Source organism: Halichoerus grypus, chromosome 15 (genome assembly GCF_964656455.1).
Source record: "Halichoerus grypus chromosome 15, mHalGry1.hap1.1, whole genome shotgun sequence".
Taxonomy (NCBI): domain Eukaryota; kingdom Metazoa; phylum Chordata; class Mammalia; order Carnivora; family Phocidae; genus Halichoerus; species Halichoerus grypus.
Genome location: NC_135726.1, coordinates 37,724,172 through 37,743,720, shown reverse-complemented (window position 1 = coordinate 37,743,720; position 19,549 = coordinate 37,724,172). Strand labels below are relative to the sequence as shown.

The following is a 19,549-nucleotide window of genomic DNA, read 5'->3' as shown; positions in this document are numbered from 1 at the left end:
TTTGCTGAGGCACGAGTCCTCTGCACTTTTGTTCCTTTGCGTTGGGTGGATGGCACTTAGGACTACACGCACACATGGGAGAGCCGATCTAGTTTCCCGAAACAAGAGTTGAGTCGATAGCTGTCTCCTGCTCATGCTTATTTCTCCCTCGGAATTCTGCTGGGACTCATTCCCCAGGTTTGCACTCAAGCAGAGTTGAAAATGCTGCCACCCTGTGGAGAGGTCCGTCAGATATAAATTTTACTGTCACAGAATCAAAACATAATTCCAAATAAATAAATAACCCCAGTTTATATCAAAGTATTTTCAAAATTAAGCCTTAAAGACCTCAATTTTAAAACAATTACCTTAAAATAAGAGTAAAATTTTTCAGTGACTATACTTCATCTTTGATTTTCAAAAAACTTGAAAGGCTCACAAGCACTGGCCAAGCTTGTCTATGCACCAAACTTCCATTTCTTGACATTTTGTTAACATTGTTAACATAGGATTTAAAATTCCTAAACCATAACTGAATTTTAGGAACAAAAGCACTGAAATTCCAAAAAAAAAAAAATGCTTTTCAGAAATTTTAACAGAGAACTCTTCTTAATCATTATTATAAATAGGAATTCTTTTGACAGAAAAATAATTTTATTTTTAGACCTTTAATATCAATTTTTTAAATGATCAGGTGAAAAGAATTCTCCAGGAAAAAAATATAATTATACCTAGGTTTTTATTTCTATGCTCAACAGTGTCAGGCTAAAACATCTCTAAGAAATGGTAACTTTAAAGTATACTAAACAAAACTCGAAAAAGCAAATCCACTACAAAGGCATACTTGCTGCCAACATTTTTCCATATTACCTGCAACTATCTATAGGGCAAAAGGGAACAGAGAGGATGACTACTGTTGGTCAATTTCATTTCAGTATTTAGGGTAATGAAGTTTAAATGTCACTTCATACTGAGAGGCTGAAAAATTCCAATTAGCACAAAAGCTAATGTTATATAAAAAAACAGTAGTTCACATGATTCAACCAATACATTGTAATACCAGTCTCCCATCCTCCTCCTCTCTCACCACCAGTGGGATGGAAAAATGTCTACATTCCTGCTAAGTTCCAAAGGTCAGGTTTGTATCTTCCAGAGAGCAGCCTTCTTTTTTAGAAAAAAACTGAATTACTATGAAGAAACATTCATTAATTTACCTGAAACTATTTAACACCTGGTTAAAACATGAAAATTAAATTGTCTGACCAATCAGCATAAATTACCATGCATTTGCTTAACTGAAACTGCCCAGTATATGTTTAATGCATGAAGTGTTCACACTTTATCTTGCCATTAATAATCTTAACAATATTAATCTAAAGATTCAAGGATCACACTCCTGTTCAATCTTTCCATGCTATTTTCAAGAGATCCATTCATCCTTCCATCCATTCACCCTTTCACGTATTCAGAAAACATTCACTGAAGGCCTCTCATGTGCGAACCACTACACTAGATGCTGGGGACAGAGTGGTGAAGAGGACACAAAGTTTTTGCCTTCATGGAGCTTCACACTCATTAGAGAAAGAGCAAATAAGTAAGTACATAAAATAATTACAGATTACAGTTAAGTGTTGTGCAGGAAATAAGACTCTAGGAGGCAAATAAGAGGCAGCCGATATTAAATTAGGTGGTAAGGGAAAGTGAAAGAGGATGTGACATTTAAACAGAAAAGAGAAGGAGCTAGCATGAGAAAAACATTTCAGATAGCTTGGGCAGAAAGCACAAAGACAAAACAGAGATTGGCACTTATGAGGAACCAACAAAAAGTATGAATGGAGCATAGTGAGCTGCAGGGAAGGCTAATTCATACGAATATTTACTCAGGGATGTGATTTAACATGTGGTATAACTGAGCTGTTAGGATAATGAGGTGCACTGTCAAAGTATTTTACTATATTTGTAGCGTAAATTCCTCACCTACAGGTCTCCAAATAATTTTACATTCATGGACAATATTCCAATTTATACATAAATTGCCAAGTTTATAGGACTGGTACACATTTTGATACAATGACTAGATGTTTTCCTTCCTCAGTAATTCTCCTTTTCTCATATAATTTTTTTTTAAATATCACTTGCCCTCTTTCCAAACTTTCTCAAATACCTCCGATTTAATCAGAATAGTTCTCTTAGTTCCCCTCCTGAAGTCTCCCCTTAAATCAGAATTACGTCCATTTGGAGGGCGTAACTCCTGCCTGGGAGCTGGCAGATCTTGAGGGCTGCCAGCAACATTGCTGCCCGCCCCCCCGCCATTGTACAAGTGGGGCAGGAAATCAGATTTGGAAGGAGTGTTTCAGAAACCACTGCACAAATGAAAAAATACTGCTTTAACCTCTGCTCATATCTTCAGGGACTCTAAGGTAAGTGTTAGCTTGGGTATATGCCACCATCAATATTAGACCACAGGCATTCACATTCAGAAGCAAAATGTGATACAGTCCCTCTTCCTCAGAGTGACTGCTGGGAGGCTGTCTTTTGGGGGTGCTGTACAACTTCCCATCACCAACTGAGTGGGGATCAGATATTATAAAGGAAGAACATAAACTTTTTAAAGCATCAGGATTGTGACAGACAAAACTAGAGAATTTGTGGCAGGTGGTGCCACCTGCACCAGACTAACTGCAATGAAAATGACTTCCTCCCCAGAGGTGGTGGTGATGGAGGATGGAAGGACGGCAGGCACAGAACGGGGGACGGGTGTGAGCAGAGACATTCTAGTACACAAATATACTAGGGAGGGAGGAATTTCTGCCAGTGGGCACAGCTAACTTCCTTCATGTAGAGTAACTGTTGAACATGCTCCAGTAACCTCCATGCCTTCAAAAATGTAACAGCTTTACAAGTCCAACACCAAATGCCACTGTATCAGATTGCGCACGGGGTATGTGTATGACTGCTGATCCACTAGTAGACAGCATACCCCAGGGACCTTGTTCTAGCACGCATTCTAATGAGAACACATTACAACATATAAATTTTAATAACTTTATTTTTCTGTCTTTTTTGCTGTTGTTGCTTCACCTTCTCTTCTACTTTAAAAGTTTTACACTGATTTTTTTATACAATTTTATTTATTTGAGACAGAAAGAGAGAACATGAGCAGGGGAGGGGGCAGAGGGAGAGGAAGGGCAAGAAGCAGACTCCCCCTGAGCAGGGAGCCCGAAACGGGGCTTGATCCCAGGACCCTGGGATCATGACCTGAGCTGAAGGCAGACACTTAACCGACTGAGTCACACAGGCACCCCTTCACTAACTTTTAAATAAGCGAATTTTAAAATTAATTAACCAAGGATCTGGTAAATGAATACTAAAAGCTAAATTGTTATCTATTTTTCACAAATTTCTCATTCTTCAAGTCAAATGCAAAGAATGATAGCAATTACTGTCTATTTTTCCATTTACTTTGAAATCATGCTTTAATTCAAAAGTTATTTCTATATGGGGCACGCCTGGGTGGCTCAGCCAGTTGAGTGTCTGACTTTGGCTCAGATCATGATCTCAGGTCCTGGATTAAGCCCAGCATCTGGCTCTGTGCTCAGTGGGGAGTCTACTTGTCCCTCTCCCTCTGCCCCTCCCCCCACTCATGTTTTTTCTCTCTCTCAAATAAATACAATCTTTAAAAAGTTATTTCTATATATATTCCCCATGACTAACAGTGATACTTTTATATACTTACTTTAATGCAATAAGAGATGCAATTATCTTCATAGTGTTTGCAACACCTATGCCTTGGTCCATGCTTACATCTGAAATAAGACAATAATAAATGATGTGTATGTGTGTAGATGTGCTTAACACTCTCTAACCAAAAAAGCAGAAAACATTACCTACTTGTTTCTAAATGCATGCATCTTTTGGTTTCTTAGGACATAAAAAAGCAAAGATAACAGATTTTTTTTTCTTTTCAGTTCACCATTTGACACAGTGCATAAAATATGTGACTGCAGTCAAAATACTTAAATGCAGAACAGAAAAAACATTGGTAAATATTTGTGACTAAATATGAAAAATATGTAATATATTATCTCTATACTCTGCCAAATCTTTTGGAAGCTTTAAGTTGCTTACTGTAGAGTATAACGGTCATAAGTCACCCATGAAATCAGTACTTGAGCAACAATCATAATGAGAAAGTGCTCAGGTTACAGGAATTTATACTTAATTATATTTGAGAGAAAACATCTGGAAAAGAAACATGATACGGTATTAGAATTCAAAATTCAGTTTTTAAAATAAATAGAGTAATAGATCATGTGGGAATTCAAAAGTAGGTTATTTGTGATTTAAATGCAAACCACTTGGTCCTCTGGTGTTTAGTAAATGTTTCTGCTGGGGGGGCTACTGTTCAAGACACATAGATTTTTAATTATTTGGTATGCTGACTCCAGGACTATATTGAGGCGTAAAAAAGTAAGTAAAATATCTAACAGGGGTCTGGCTCTCCCCCTTTCTCTATGAAGTGTTCATGTTCCAAAATGAGTAGTCTTTGTAATTCTTGCAGACTGCAGTTAATTAATTATCTCATGGTTGGAACACATTAAGTTTCTTGTTTGTAACAATAATGTGTAGAGTGATATTCTGGCTCCACACCTCTTTAATTCCATTTGCAAACTGATTAGCAAAACCCTTTCGGAAATCCAATTCTGCACCACAGCTGGCATATACGTGTAGCCCTTCACAGACAAGGGGGACGGCAGGGATTCCTGCTGCCCGTAGCCCTTATGTCATCAGGATGATGGGACATATCTGGCCATGTGAAGTTGAGGGATTAAAGGTGGGACCTAAAAGAGGTAAATCAGAGAGGGGTGGCCATGTGTAAACCATCACTCTTCATACTTCTAAGTGTCCTCTTCAAAGGCATTCCTCAGCCAGTGCTACTGGAACTACACAGAAATCGTTAAACTCTCTTTGCTAGTGAAGTTCAATTCTGGTATCAGCTATACTGTCATTTAATCTTCCCTCAGTCTGTTATTAAAACTTCTCAAAACCTGGACTCCCCATCTCCTGTCTTATCTGCTCTGCTTATGTATTACCCTGCATCTGCTTCCACAGCAGTGGACTCACGGAGGCAAGTCTGACAAGTTCTGCCATGACCTGATTAGTTCTGATACCCAAGGCATCATTCACCCACATAATACATTCTCTGCATTCCCGTCTCCGCATTCCCCTCTGATTCATGGTGACATGATTTCCATGAATAGGGATTCCTTGTCTCTTTTCTTCACTCAGGTGATCAGTAACTATTTTGAACTTGCTTAAGAATTAAGAAGTTCATTACCAATCTCACTAGTGGCTATTTACCCAAAAATTACAAAACACTAATTCAAACGGACATATGCATCTCTATGTTTATTGCAACATTATTTACAATAGCCAAATTATGGAAGCAGCCCATTTCAATCAATGAATGGATAAAGAAGAGGTGGTATACACACACACACACACACACACACACACACACACAGAGTAATATTCAACCGTATTACTCATATGTGGAATTTAGGAAACAAATGAGCAAAGGGAAAAAAGAAAGAGAGAAACTAATCAAGAAACAGACTCTTAACTACAGAGAACAAACTGCTGATTATCAGAGGGGAGGTACTTAGGGATATGGGTGAAACAGGTGATGGGGATTAAGGAGTGCACTTATCATGATAAAAAAAAAGGATATACATAAATTTTTTTTTAAAGTTTATTACCACAATTATTCCTGCCATCTGTTATTCCTTCCCTCCCTCTTACCTTCTGTATGTGCTGTATACTAAAATGAAGACAAAGTCTTTAAATACAGTAAAAATTTTGAGCACCTACTCTGTGCTCATGTACGTGAGGCAACTCACATGTTATTTCATTTAATGGATGCAACACTCCATAACAGAGATCATTAACCCAAGTTAACAGATGAGGACTTTAGGGTCCAGAGTGGTTAAATCACTTGCCCAAAGTCACAAAGCCAGCAGGGGTGAAATGAGAGTCTAAGGTCTGATTTATTGGCTTCAGCTTCCCATAACTGATCCCTAACTTTCTATATTGGCTATTCATTCAACACTCTCTAAAATATCACTACAAAGATTATTTTTATTAACTGATGTTCTAATTTTAAATCACTAAATTTTCTATTAATTATAGATGTATTTTAATATTATATAGAAGTATAATTCCTATACTTGAAATAGCCCAGTGATGGGTATTAAGGAGGGCACATATTGCGTGGAGCTCTGGATGTTATACGAAAACAATGGATCATGGATCACTACATCAAAAACTAATGATGTATTCTGAGATTAAGAATTCCTCAGCACTGTGAATTGTGCAAGACTGTTGAATCTCAGATCTGTACCTCTGAAACAAATAATGCAATATATGTTAAGAAAGAAAAAAAGAAGAAGAAGAATGTAGCAGGAGGGGAAGAATGAAGGGGGGGAAATCGGAGGGGGAGAAGAACCATGAGAGACAATGGACTCTGAAAAACAAACTGAGGGTTCTAGAGGGGAGGGGGTTGGGAGGATGGGTTAGCCTGGTGATGGGTATTGAGGAGGGCACGTTCTGCATGGAGCACTGGGTGTTATGCACAAACAATGAATCATGGAACACTATATCTAAAACTAATGATGTAATGTATGGGGATTAACATAACAATAAAAAAATTAAAAAAAAAACTAATGATGTATTGTATGGTGACTAACATAACAACAACAAAAAAAGGACAAAGTTAAAAAAAAAAACCAAAAAAAACAAATACTATTTGTATGAAATTCAGACTTCTTTGTATAATATACAAATAAAGATGTTTTATTCCATTTCCAATGCCCTGAAAATTTCTACTCTTACAAAAAACATTTATGTAAGGTTTGCTCCTTATTATTCCTCTATCTTCTTGAATGTGCCCCAGAACTTTTCTTTCTCCTTTCCACATTTGGAATATTTGATTAGCACATATTAACCTGTTTCCTAAAGTTCCCCATTCTAGCCTCCTACAACTGTGTCTAGTTTGACATAGAAAACTATTACAAGTTCATATAAATCTATTCTAAAGGCATATGTTGGTCTATAGTCCAGACAAAAATAATAAATAACACTGACTTGCCATTATGTGCCTTTTATAAAACTCTATGCACTGTTTCTGGTAAAAAAAAAAAAAAAGATAGATATGATATATATGTATATCATTACTGAAAAGAAAATAAAACACCTTGGCAAAGTACAAATATCATATAAAACAGTAACACAGTGTGCTAAATATCAAGATAAAAAACTTACACTGAATCCACAAGTTTCCTGATTAGAGCAATTATATTCAATCTTCTTGGCTTTTCTTCATGTTTCTCTGTCTTTTGTTCCACTTTTGCATATGCTGCTTCTGGTGAATAAGAATGTGTGGGAATTTCTTCCTTCCCTACAATAAACCTAAAGAAAAGAGCACAATGTGAGGCATTTTCACCTTTAAAAAATAAAAGGAAAAAGACAATAAGGAAAAAAACCCATCCTGATTCTGTTAATATACAAATACATTTTGGAGAGTACCTTATCATTTGAAATAATGTTTTTCAAAATTTAAATAAAATCTTATCCTTTATAAGAAAATGCTGACAGCCATTTCTTTAATAATGCAATAAATTCTTCTATTAAGTTTTCTATTTTAGTTCCAGCATAGTTAACATACAGTGTTATATTAGTTTCAGGTGCATAATACACTGACTCAACATTATTCAGTGTTTATCAAGATAAGTGTACTATTAATCTCCTTCACCTATTTCACCCATCCCCCCACCCACCTACCCTCTGGTAACCATCAGTGTGTTCTCTGTAGTTAAGAGTCTATTTCTTCGTTTGTCTCTCTCTCTCATTTTTTTTCCTTTGCTCATTTGTTTTGTTTCCTAAATTCCACATATGAGTAAAATAATACGGTATTTGTCCTTCTCTAGCTGGCTTATTTTGCTTAGCATTATACTCTTTAGCTCATCCATGTTGTTGCAAATGGCAAGATTTTATTCTTTTTTGTGGCTCAATATTCCATTGTGTGTATATGTGTATGTGTGTGTGTGTATAAAACCTCTTCTTTATCCTATTGATGGACACTTGGGCTGCTTCCATAATTTAGCTATTGTAAATAATGCTGCAATAAACAGAGGGTACACGTAGTGTCTCTGTGAATTAGTGTTTCTGTATTTTTTGGGTAAATACCCAGTACTGTGAGTACTAGGTTGTAGGGTAGTTCCATTTTCAACTTTCTGGAGAATCCCCATACTGTTTTCCAGCATGGCTGTGTCAGTTTGCATTCCCACAAATAGTGCAAGAGGGTTCCTATTTCTCCACATCCTTGCCAACACCTGTTGTTTCCTGTGTTGTTGATTTTAGCCATTCTGCCAGGTGTGAGGTGATAGCTCATTGCAGTTTTGCTTTGCAGTTCCCTGATGATCACTGATGGTGAGTATCTTTTCATGTGTCCGTTGGACATCTGGATGTCTTCTTTGGAGAAATGTTCGTTCATCTTGTCTGCTCATTTTTAAATTGAATTAGTTGTTTTTCAGGCATCGAGTTATAGAAGTTCTTTATAATTCTGGATACTAACCCTTTATCAGATATGTCATTTGCAAATATCTTTTCCCATCCCATAGGCCGTCTTTTAGTTTTGTTGATTATTACCTTTGCTGTGCAGAAGCTTTTTATTTGATGTAGTCCCAATAGTTTTATTTTTGCTTTTGCTTCCCTTGCCTCAGGAGACATATCTAGAAAAAAGTTGCTATGTCCGATATCAGAGAAGTTACTGCCTGTGCTCTCTTCTAGGATTTTTACGGTTTTATGTCTCACATTTAGGTCCTTAATCCATTTGGAATTTAGCTTTGTGTATGGTGTAAGCCAGTGGGCCAGTTTCATTCTTTTGCATGTTGCTGTCCACTTTTCTCAACACCATTTGTTGAAGAGGCTGTCTTTTTCCCACTGGATATTCTTTCCTGCTTTGTCAAAGATTAACTGACCATATAATTGTGAGTTTACCTCTGGTTTTCTATTCTGTTCCATTGATCTATGTGCCTATTTTTGTGCTAGTACCATGCTTGTTTTGATTACTAAAGCTTTGTAGTATAAGTTGAAGTCTGGAATTGTGACATCTCCAACTTTGCTTTTCTTTTTCAAAATTGCTCTGGCGATTCGGGGTCTTTGTGGTTCCATACAAATTTTAGGATTCTTTGTTCCAGTTCTGTGAAAAATGTTGTTGGTATTTTGATAGGGATAACATTAAATCTGTAGATTGTATACATTTGTGTAGTATGGACACTTTTACAATATTTGTTCTTCCAATCCATGAGCACAGATTATCTTTCCACTTGTTTGTGTAGAAACAGCAACATCTTTTATCAATGTTTATAAATATTGTTTATAAATATATAAACTATATATTATATATATATATAATATAAACTATAAAACATTGATAAAAGATAATTTATATATTTTTACACAAGTCTTTCACCTCCTTGGTTAAGTTTATTCCTAGATATTTTATTACCTTTGGTGCAATTGTAAATGGAATTGCTTTCTTAATTTCTCTTTCTGTTGCTTATTAGTATATAAAAATACCATGAATTTCTATATGTTGATTTGGTATCATGCAATCTTACTGAATTCATTTATCAGTTCTAATAGCTTTTTGGTGGAGTCTTTAAGGTTTTCCATATATAGTATCATGTCATCTGCACATAGAAAAAGTTTTACTTCTTCCTTCCTCTTTTCTGATCACTGTGGCTAGGACTTCCAGTACTACGTTAAATATGAGTGGTGAGAGTGGACATCCTTGTCTTCTTCCTGACCTTAGGGGAAATGCTCTCGGTTTTTCACCATTGAATATTATGTTAGCTGTGGGTTTTTCATTTATGGCTTTTATTATGTTGAGGTGTTCCCTCTAATCCCACTTTGCTGAGGGTTTTTATCATGAATGGATGTTTTATATTCTAAAATGCTTTTTCTGCATCCATTAAAATGATCATTTGGTTTTTATTCCTTCTTGTATTGATGTGATGAATCACATTGATTGACTTGTGAATACTGAACCACCCTTGCACCCCAGGAATAAATTCCACTTGATTCTGGTGAATGAATTTTTAATGTATTGTTGGGTTCAGTTTGCTAGTATTTTGTTGAAAATTTTTGCATCTATGTTCAGAAAGAGATATTGGCCTGTATTTCTCTTTTTTTGTAGTGTCTTTATCTAGCTTTGGTATCAGGGTAATGTTGGCTTCATAGAATAAATTAAGAAGTTTTCCTTTTCTATTTTTTGGAATAGTTTGAGAACAGGTGTTAACTCTTCTTTAAATGTTTGGTAGAATCCCCTTGTGAAACCTTCTGGTCCTGGACTTTTGTTTGCTGGGACATAGGTTAACATTCTCCTACAATCTTTTTGATTTCTGTGCTTCGGTTGTTACTTCTCCCCTTTCATTTCTAATTTTATTTACTTGAGTCCTCTCTCTCTTTTTATGAATCTGGCTAAAGGCTTATGATTTTGTTGATTTTTCAAAGAACTGGCTCCTGGTTTCACTGATTTGTTCTATTGTTTTTTTAGTTTCTACTTTATTTCTGCTCTAATCTTTATTATTTCCTACCTTCTACTGGCTTGTGGCTTTGTTTGTTGTTCTTTCTCTAGTTCCTTTAGATGTAAGGTTAGATTGGTTGTTTATTTAGGATTTTTCTTGCTTCTTGAGGTAGGCCTATATTGCTATAAACTTCCCTCTTAGAACAGCTTTTGCTATATCCCAGATTTTGGACTATTGTGTTTGCATTTTCATTTCTCTCCATGTATTTTTTATTTCCTCTTTGATTTCTTGATTTACTCATTCATTGTTTAGTAGTATGTTATTTAACCTCCATGTATTTATGTGCTTTTCATGTTTTTTCTTGTGCTTGATTTCTAGTTTCATACCATTGTGGTCAGAAAAGATGTATTTTTATAACTTCAATTTTTCTGAATTTGTTGAGACTTGTTTTGTGGCCTAATATGTGATCTATTCTGGAGAATGCTCCATGTACATTTGAAAAGAATGTGTATTCTGCTGTCTTAGGATGGAATGTTCTGACTATATCTGTTAGATCCATCTGGGCCAATATGTCATTCAAAACCACTGTTTCTTTGTTGATTTTGTTTGAATGATCTGTCTATTGATGTAAGTGAAGTGTTGAAGTACCCTACTATTATTGTATTACTATTGATCATTTTCTTTATGTTTGTTATTAACTGCTTTATGTATTTATTTGGGTGCTCCCAAGTTGGATTCATAAATATTTACAATTTTTATATCTTCTTGTTGGATTGTATTGTTTATGATCATACAGTGTCCTTTGTCCCTTTTTACAGTCCTTGTATGAAAGTCTATTTTGTCGATATAACTTGCTACTCAGGCTACCTTTTCACTTCCATTTGCATGATAGATGTTTCTCTATCCCTTCACTTTCAGTCTGCATATGTCCTTAGGTCTGAAATGAGTCTCTGGCAGGCAGCATGTAGATGGGTCTTGCTTTTTTATCCATTCTGTCATCATGTGCCATGATTGGAGCATTTAGTCCATGTACATTCAAAGTAATTATTGATATGTATGTATTTATTGCCATTTTGTTACTTGACTTATGGTTATTTTGATAGTTCCTCTCTGTTCCTTTCTTCTCTTGCTCTCTTCTTTCATGATTTGTTGGCTTTCTTTAGCAAAATATTTGGATTCCTTATTGTTTTTTTTTAATTTATTACTGTTTTTTTATATTTTTTTATTGTTATGTTAATCCCCATACATTACATCATTAGTTTTAGATATAGTGTTCCATGATTCATTGTTTGTGCATAACACCCAGTGCTCCATGCAGAACGTGCCCTCCTCAATACCCATCACCAGGCTAACCCATCCTCCCAACCCCCTCCCCTCTAGAACCCTCAGTTTGTTTTTCAGAGTCCATCGTCTCTCATGGTTCTTCTCCCCCTCCGATTTCTCCCCCTTCATTCTTCCCCTCCTGCTACATTTTTCTTCTTTTTTTCTTTCTTAACATATATTGCATTATTTGTTTCAGAGGTACAGATCTGAGATTCAACAGTCTTGCACAATTCACAGCGCTTACCAGAGCACATACCCTCCCCAGTGTCCATCACCCAGTCACCCCATCCCTCCCACCCCACCCCCCACTCCAGCAACCCTCAGTTTGTTTCCTGAGATTAAGAATTCCTCATATCAGTGAGGTCATATGATACATGTCTTTCTCTGTTTGACTTATTTCGCTCAGCATAATACCCTCCAGTTCCATCCACGTCGTTGCAAATGGCAAGATCTCATTCAATTTATTACTGTTTTTGACTTGTAGTTACCGTTAGGTTTATATATAACATCTTCCGCATATAGCAGTCTATGTTCAGCTAATGGTTGCTTAATTTTACTCCTCTCCTCTCCACATTTCAGATATTTGGTATCATATTTTACATCCTTTTATTTTGTGCTTCTCTTGACTGATTTTTATAGATATACTTATTTTTTTGTTGTTTTTGTACTTCCTGTTTTTTCTTACTCTTACTTATGATTTTTGTTTTCCTCTTACAAAGCCCCCCTTAGCATTTCTTGTAGGGCTGGTTTAGTGGTCATGAATTCTTTTAACTTTTGTTTGTCTGGGAAATTCCTTCTAATCTGAATGACAGCCTTGCTGGATAGAATATTCTTGGCTTCCAATTTTTCCCTTTGAGCACTTTCAATATATCATACCAGTCCCTTCTGGTCTGCAACGTTTCTGCTGAAAAATCAGCTGATAGCCTTATGGGGTTTCCTGTATATGTAACCATCTTTTTTTTTTTTTTTTTACAATCTTTAAAATTCTTTCCTCGCGCACCTGGGTGGCTCGGTCGTTAAGTGTCAGCCTTTGGCTCAGGTCATGATCCCAGGATCCTGGGATTGAGCCCTGCATCGGGCTCCCTGCCTGGCGGGAAGCCTGCTTCTCCCTCTCCTACTCCCCCTGCTTGTGTTCCTGCTCTCGCTATCTCTCTCTCTGTGTCAAATAGATAAAATCTTTAAATAAAATAAAATAAAATTCTTCGTTTATCACTATTTTTTACCATTTTAATTACTATGTGTCTTGGTGTGTATCTCCTTAAGTTGAATCCTAACAGGGGGATTTCTGTGCCCCTGAATCAGGATCTCTGTTTCCCTCCCATGATGTGGGAAGTTTTCAGCTATTACTTCTTCAAATACATTTTCTGTCCCCCTTTCTCTCTTATGCTTGATGGAGTCACTGAATTTTCTAAGTCTATTCTCATTATGTAGTATTTATTTGTCTCTCACCTGTTCAGCTTGATTGCTTTCCATTACTCTATCCTCCAGGTCACTTACAGGCTCCTCTGCTTCCTGTAGCCTACTGTTTATTTATTCCATCTATTGTGTTTTTAATTTCATTTATCGAGTTCTTCACCTCTGATACGTTATTTTTTTATCTCTCTCTCTTTTTTAAAGAGTTTATTTATTTATTTGTTTGACAGAGAGAGACACAGCAAGAGAGGGAACACAAGCAGGGGGAGTGGGAGAGGGAGAAGCAGGCTTCCTGCCAAGCAGGGAGCCCGATGCAGGGCTCGATCCCAGGACCCTGGGATCATGACCTGAGCTGAAGGCAGGCACTTAATGACTGAGCCATCCAGGCACCCATTTTTTATCTCTTTGTCAAGAGTTTCACTGATGTCCTCCACCCTTTTCTGAAGTCCACTATCTTTATGAGCATTACTTTAAATTCTTTATCAAACATCTTACTTTTTTCTGTTTCACTTAATCTCCTGCTGTGATTTTGTCCTGTTTTTTCATTTGGGACATATTCCTCTGTTTCCTCATTTTGTCTATCTGTGTCAGTTTCTCTTTGTTAGGAAAGTCAGCTACACCTTCTGCTCTTGAAAGTAATGGCTTCATGAAGAAGAGGTCCTGTACTGCTCTGCAGTATAGTGTCCCCTGTTCACCAGATCCTGGCACTTCAGGGGAATCTCCTGTTTGTGTTGCTTGTGTTGTGTCTGAGTCGCTTTTTCTTTCAGTCCAGACATCTTCATTGACTCTGTATCTGTTGTGGGCTTTGCTTGCTTTCTGTGGTGTTAGTGAGACACAGGCTGCGAGCTCTGAGAAGACATCAGGTGAGCTAAGGGCTGAGGTCAGCATGCTTGGAGTGTGCCAGTCCTCAGGAGAACACATGGGCAAGGCACACTGCTAGCAGGTTAGGTAGCAATTGTCTGCGCAGTGCTGCCCACAGGTGGCCCTGTGTTTATGCTGGGCAGCAGGGGAGGAAAATGGTGCCTGCCACCTCCTTTGTTCCCAGAGAAGTCCCCTAACACACTCAAAATCAGTATAAACATATCTTCCTCTTGTTTGTCCCAGGCACTATGCAAACTGTCATTTCTATGTTGCCTCTCTATGGGCTGCTGTATCTTTAAAGGCAGGATCCAGCTATCACTCACTCTCCCATCTTGCCCGGTGCTGAGTCAGCTGACTTTTTAAGCTCCAGACTCCAAATCCTGTGATTTATACAAACTCATGGAATTCAGCCCCTCTGGTTTTCAAAGCCAGATGTTATGGTTTGGGATCCCTAGTGTGAGAGACTGTTTTCTTTCCCCTCTCTACACCCGTAGCTCCCTCCCTCCTGTGGGCAGCTCCCAACCACTGTTTCTACCCTTGGTAACCTCTCAGATGCAGCTTTTTTTTTTCTTTAAAGAGTTCATTTATTTATTTGAGAGAGAAAAAGAGAGAGGGAAAGCACAGAGGGAGAATGAGAGGGAGAAGCAAACTCCCCACTGAGCAGAGAGCCCGACATGGCACTTGATCCCAGGACCCTGAGATCATGACCTGAGCTGAAGGCAGACACTTAACTGACTGAGCCACCCAGGCACCCCCTCAGATGCAGCTTCTTTACATTTAGTTGTGGAGTTTGTTCTGCCCATCTTTGGATTGCCCTCTAGTGTATTTACATCGATGTGAGTGATATCTAGTTGTCAACATGGGATGGGGTGAACTTAGGGTCCTGCTACTCCACCATCTTCCCAAGCTTCCCAACAATGCACGTATTTTAAAATCAAATTAACCAAGTAAAATACAGCATAACACTTTTATGATGCACCCTTTTAACTTAAGTTACCACTTTTTAAAGATATTACACACCTTGAAGTTTTTTCAAACAAAAAAGCAGGTGAAATATTTACTTGGGTCTACTAGTTGATCAAAAAATTCTATTTTTTTGTCTAAATTCTACTAATAGTTACAATTGAATGAGGTTCTCATTTTTCAGTATAAAGTTGTATCTCATGTCACTTTGAGTCATAAAATAGCTGCAATGCAATATTAGGTCATATAAAGATATTCAGGGAAATGGAGGAAACTAAAGACTGAGAATCATAAAATGGTCAAGATTCCATGCATTCTCACATAATTTCATTAGAAAACCTTAAACTCAATATTATTCTAATCTAGTTATTTCTCTTCTGAAAAACCTAATATCTGGGAGAAGACACTATTCTTATCTCATCAAAACTGGAGTATTTTTTTCCCAGACAATGCGAAAGAAAAGAAAGAAAAGAAAAGAAAAAAAGAGTTGCTACCATTAGATATCATTCAATCAGTATCCTTTACTAGTTTTCCATTTTTGCTGTTTGTACCTTCACTATGAGTCATTGCTCTTATAAAGAATAACTAAGCTTTCTTAAGAGAACTCTACCTGCTGAACTTTCAGAAAATACCATAAAATGCAGACAAAAACAAGGGATCAGTAATACTACACTAAGGTTCTGGAACATGGGACCTATGACAAATAGAATAAGAAAATGTAAACACTCAGAAAAGAGAGGTGAAACAAGCTATTACTATCAACAACTGTATCCCATCTCATTCGGACAAACTTGGTAAAATATCTAGCTTATTAAATCATGAAGGGCATGTAATGAGATTGTCACAAGGTGGCAGCTGTGCAGTCTCAGTAGCTGTTATTCCAAAAGAATTTGGTTCTTAATCATGGGTGTGCATGGAGAGTTCAAGGTCTGTACTACTGTTCTTTATAAACAAGACAAAAACTATGTTAGAACAGATAAAATCATCTCTCTCACACTGTTCATAACACTGTTTCTCTTTTGGCCAGGACTGACCATCTCAGATTAGAGGTCACTTCCTTGGAGAAACTGTCCCCGCCCAAGCTGCAGTGAGTTAGCAATCCTTCCCTTGTGCTATCAAAGCCCAATGAGTCCCCAATAGCAGAAGCACCTTATTAGTAGTTTGCATCCCCCATTAAACTGTGGGTCTGTGAGACTCTATACATCTTTTGCTATTACACCCCAGGGACTGGCACATAGTAAAAATTTAATTAATACATACTGAATGATCAAATATAGTAATAATGAGCATTTTCTGAACATTTACTATATGACAGGACAGTACAGAGGATTAAATCATTTAATCCTCATAGCAACACTACGAAGTAAGTAGGTGCCATCATTTCCGTGAGAGTTAGCATGAAAAAGCATTTCACCACATCCAAAAACAATTACTTGGACCCAAAAAACTGTCTGACTCTAAAGCCTGGGCTCTTAATCACTAAGCTGCCTATACACTTCTAAGTATTAAACTATGTTGATGCAGGTTTGGTATACCATAAGGCTCCTGAACTGGTTCCCAGCCTTTGACTCTATCCTTGACTCTATCTGTTCTCATAACTTCTACTAACTTAGCAAGAATTAATAACCATTTTTTTCCAGAATATTTTCCTATAATACAGAGTAAATTCTAAGTGCAAATAGTTATCCAGCCCCTTATTTTGAGTGGATTTGACGAAGAGACACAAAAATATCGGATACATTTTGAGTTTCTGTAAGGATTCTGGGAGCCTATGGAGAGACACGGGAAAAGGCAAAGTTTTCTCTTTAGGAAAACCAACTTTTGGTTTTGTTATAAACTTTTGACATAACATAGAATCTTCACATTCAATGCAACAACAACAAAAAGTTATTTTCTGAAATGTTTCATGATCTTTCAATGAAAAATATAATATGAAAAAATTACCGCTGTGTATTAGGACTTAGTCACTGTTACCACAGAGTTTCCACAACCAAAGATACTCTTATTCACACAGGGGACTCAATTTGTCCCCTCCCAAACTAGCTTCCTTGCACACCATCTGATTTTCTGTTAATAGCACCTTTTTTCATGTACTTAGGTTTTCAAAACTTGGCTCGTAGCAAGGATTGGAGGGAAAGAGGAAGAAGGAAAATATCAATCAGTAGGTCTTCATTTCCTTCGACACCAGTCTCAACTTTGCCTCTTTCTCTTTAATCCTCCACTGTCGCCAAATCCCAGTCCTTATCACTTCATCTTTCTTCCTTCTGATTCTCTCTTTCACAATGTCTGTCCCAAATACTGTGGCCAGACTAATCTTTCTGAAACAATGTCAACTACCCTGCTCAAAACCCTTTAGTGGCTCTCTACTGCCCATCTTATCAAATTCAAATTTGTTTTCTTTTTTTTCTGTTTAGGTCTTCCAAAATCTGGCCCTGCTCTGACCATCATTTAAAAAATCAAAAAACCCCACAAAACCTTATGATCCCTAACATAAGCTTTTCATACCAATTAAGTTGATTTTCCCACTCTTACCTCATATTTCATGTTTATAATTTTCATACTTTTGCTAACATTATTCACTTCTACCCAGAAGGTTCCTCCTCTTCCCTTCTAGTTCTCTAAAGCTATCCTTCAAGTGCAGTTTAAGGCTTATCCCCATAAGAATAATAATAACAGTAATAGCCAACATTTCTTGAGCACTATGTGCCATGCACAGTTCTAAACACTTTTCATGCATTAACTCATTTGATCCTCAAAATAACCTAAAAAAGACAGTCATATGAAATCTTCTAGCATACCGAAGGCTACCCTAATTTTTCCCTCCTATATTTATAATAAATACTCCACATTTAATCTTCACTAAGCATCTACTATATGTACTTAGGAGAATAAAAGAGGCAACATTTATAATACAAACTGGAAGAGCATTAGGTTTCAAGTAAGTATATGCAGTCACTGTGTGACATTAAATTAGTTAAGTATTCTAAGCCTCACGTCACATGGGCATAAAAATACCCATCTCACAGAACTGCTGTGAAAATTTTCTAATCTATGTGAAAATGCTTGGTGAACTGTAAAATACAATGGAAGTGCTGCCAACCAACTTTTCTACACTATCTACTACTATCGGCCAATAACTATGGCAAGAGATGGCATACAGGGTGAAAAGCAGATTCTAGTGACTCTAGTGAAGCTTATGATTCAAAATGTGTCTGACATGAGCCCTGTCCTAATGAAGCCCATAATGTGGTACCACACAATTCAGTATTTAATTTTGCAGTAATTATTCACATGTAGCTTTGTTTTTCCAATGCTCCTTGAAGAGAGAGTTCTTCTAATTCTTTCCTAACACCCAGTGATATGAGGCACACAATAGGTCCCAAAAGCAGTTGTTGATTTTTTTTTTTTCAAAGATTTCACTTATTCATTTGACAGAGAGAGACACAGTGAGAGAGGGAACACAAGCAGGGGGAGTGGGAGAGGGAGAAGCAGGCTTCCCGCTTAGCAGGGAGCCCGATGTGGGGCTTGATCCCAGAACCCTGGGATCACGACCTGAGCCGAAGGAAGATGCTTAACGACTGAGCCACCCAGGCACCTCCAAAAACAGTTGTTGATTGACTGATTTTTAGGGGGAAAGAAGTCCAATAAATTAGACTCTTTTAATAAAATATCGTAAAAGTGACTGTGACTCCTGCAATTATTTTGGGCTAGAAAACTGAGTCGATAAACATCTATTGCAATTATGCGCAATAATATTACTTTTTGAAAAAGTTAACTTGCAAATTCTCTCTTAACATAAGGTAAATAAACTACTTACCTAAGAGCAGAGAATGTAAATCCTTTCAAACCATCTTTGCACCTAAAACAATAAAAATTATGATAAAGTAACAATTTTTGAGATATAAAGTAGTATATTAAGTAGCTATTAAAATTTATTCTGAAACAGATGACTTTTATTTTTAAAATTTTTTTATTTTTTTAAAGATTTTATTTATTTATTTGACACAGAGAGAGAGACAGCGAGAGAGGGAACACAAGCAGGGGGAGAGGGAGAGGGAGAAGCAGGCTTCCCACCGAGCAGGGAGCCCGATGTGGGGCTCAATCCCAGGACCCTGGGATCGACCTGAGCCAAAGGCAGATGCTTAACGACTGAGCCACCCAGGCGCCCCTGAAACAGATTACTTTTAAAAGGTGAAACTTTTAGGACAGTGATCTGAGCAGTACAAATGCGACAAACAAGCAAGCCATCTTACACAGGATGATTAAAATTTCCTATGTCAAATTAACATAATTTAAGGCTCAACTCTCCTATTTGCAGGTGGAAGAGAGATTTAAGTATATCTTCTAAGGGCTCCATGTGGACTTAAAATGAAGGCTCAGAGTGGAATATTCATTTTACCCAATCCCTGGGGGAGCAAATT

The 19,549-nt window shown here is 37.1% G+C and overlaps 1 long non-coding RNA gene across 1 annotated transcript; it reads right to left on the bottom strand.

Moving 5' to 3' along the window:
* Nucleotides 1–3,714: 3,714 nt before the first annotated feature.
* On the bottom strand, nucleotides 3,715–19,004 carry LOC144380336 (uncharacterized). Its single transcript, XR_013444446.1, has 3 exons — nucleotides 18,946–19,004; nucleotides 7,300–7,446; nucleotides 3,715–3,785 (listed from the first exon to the last, which is right to left on the bottom strand). It is a non-coding gene; the product is annotated as an uncharacterized LOC144380336 (long non-coding RNA).
* Nucleotides 19,005–19,549: the final 545 nt, after the last annotated feature.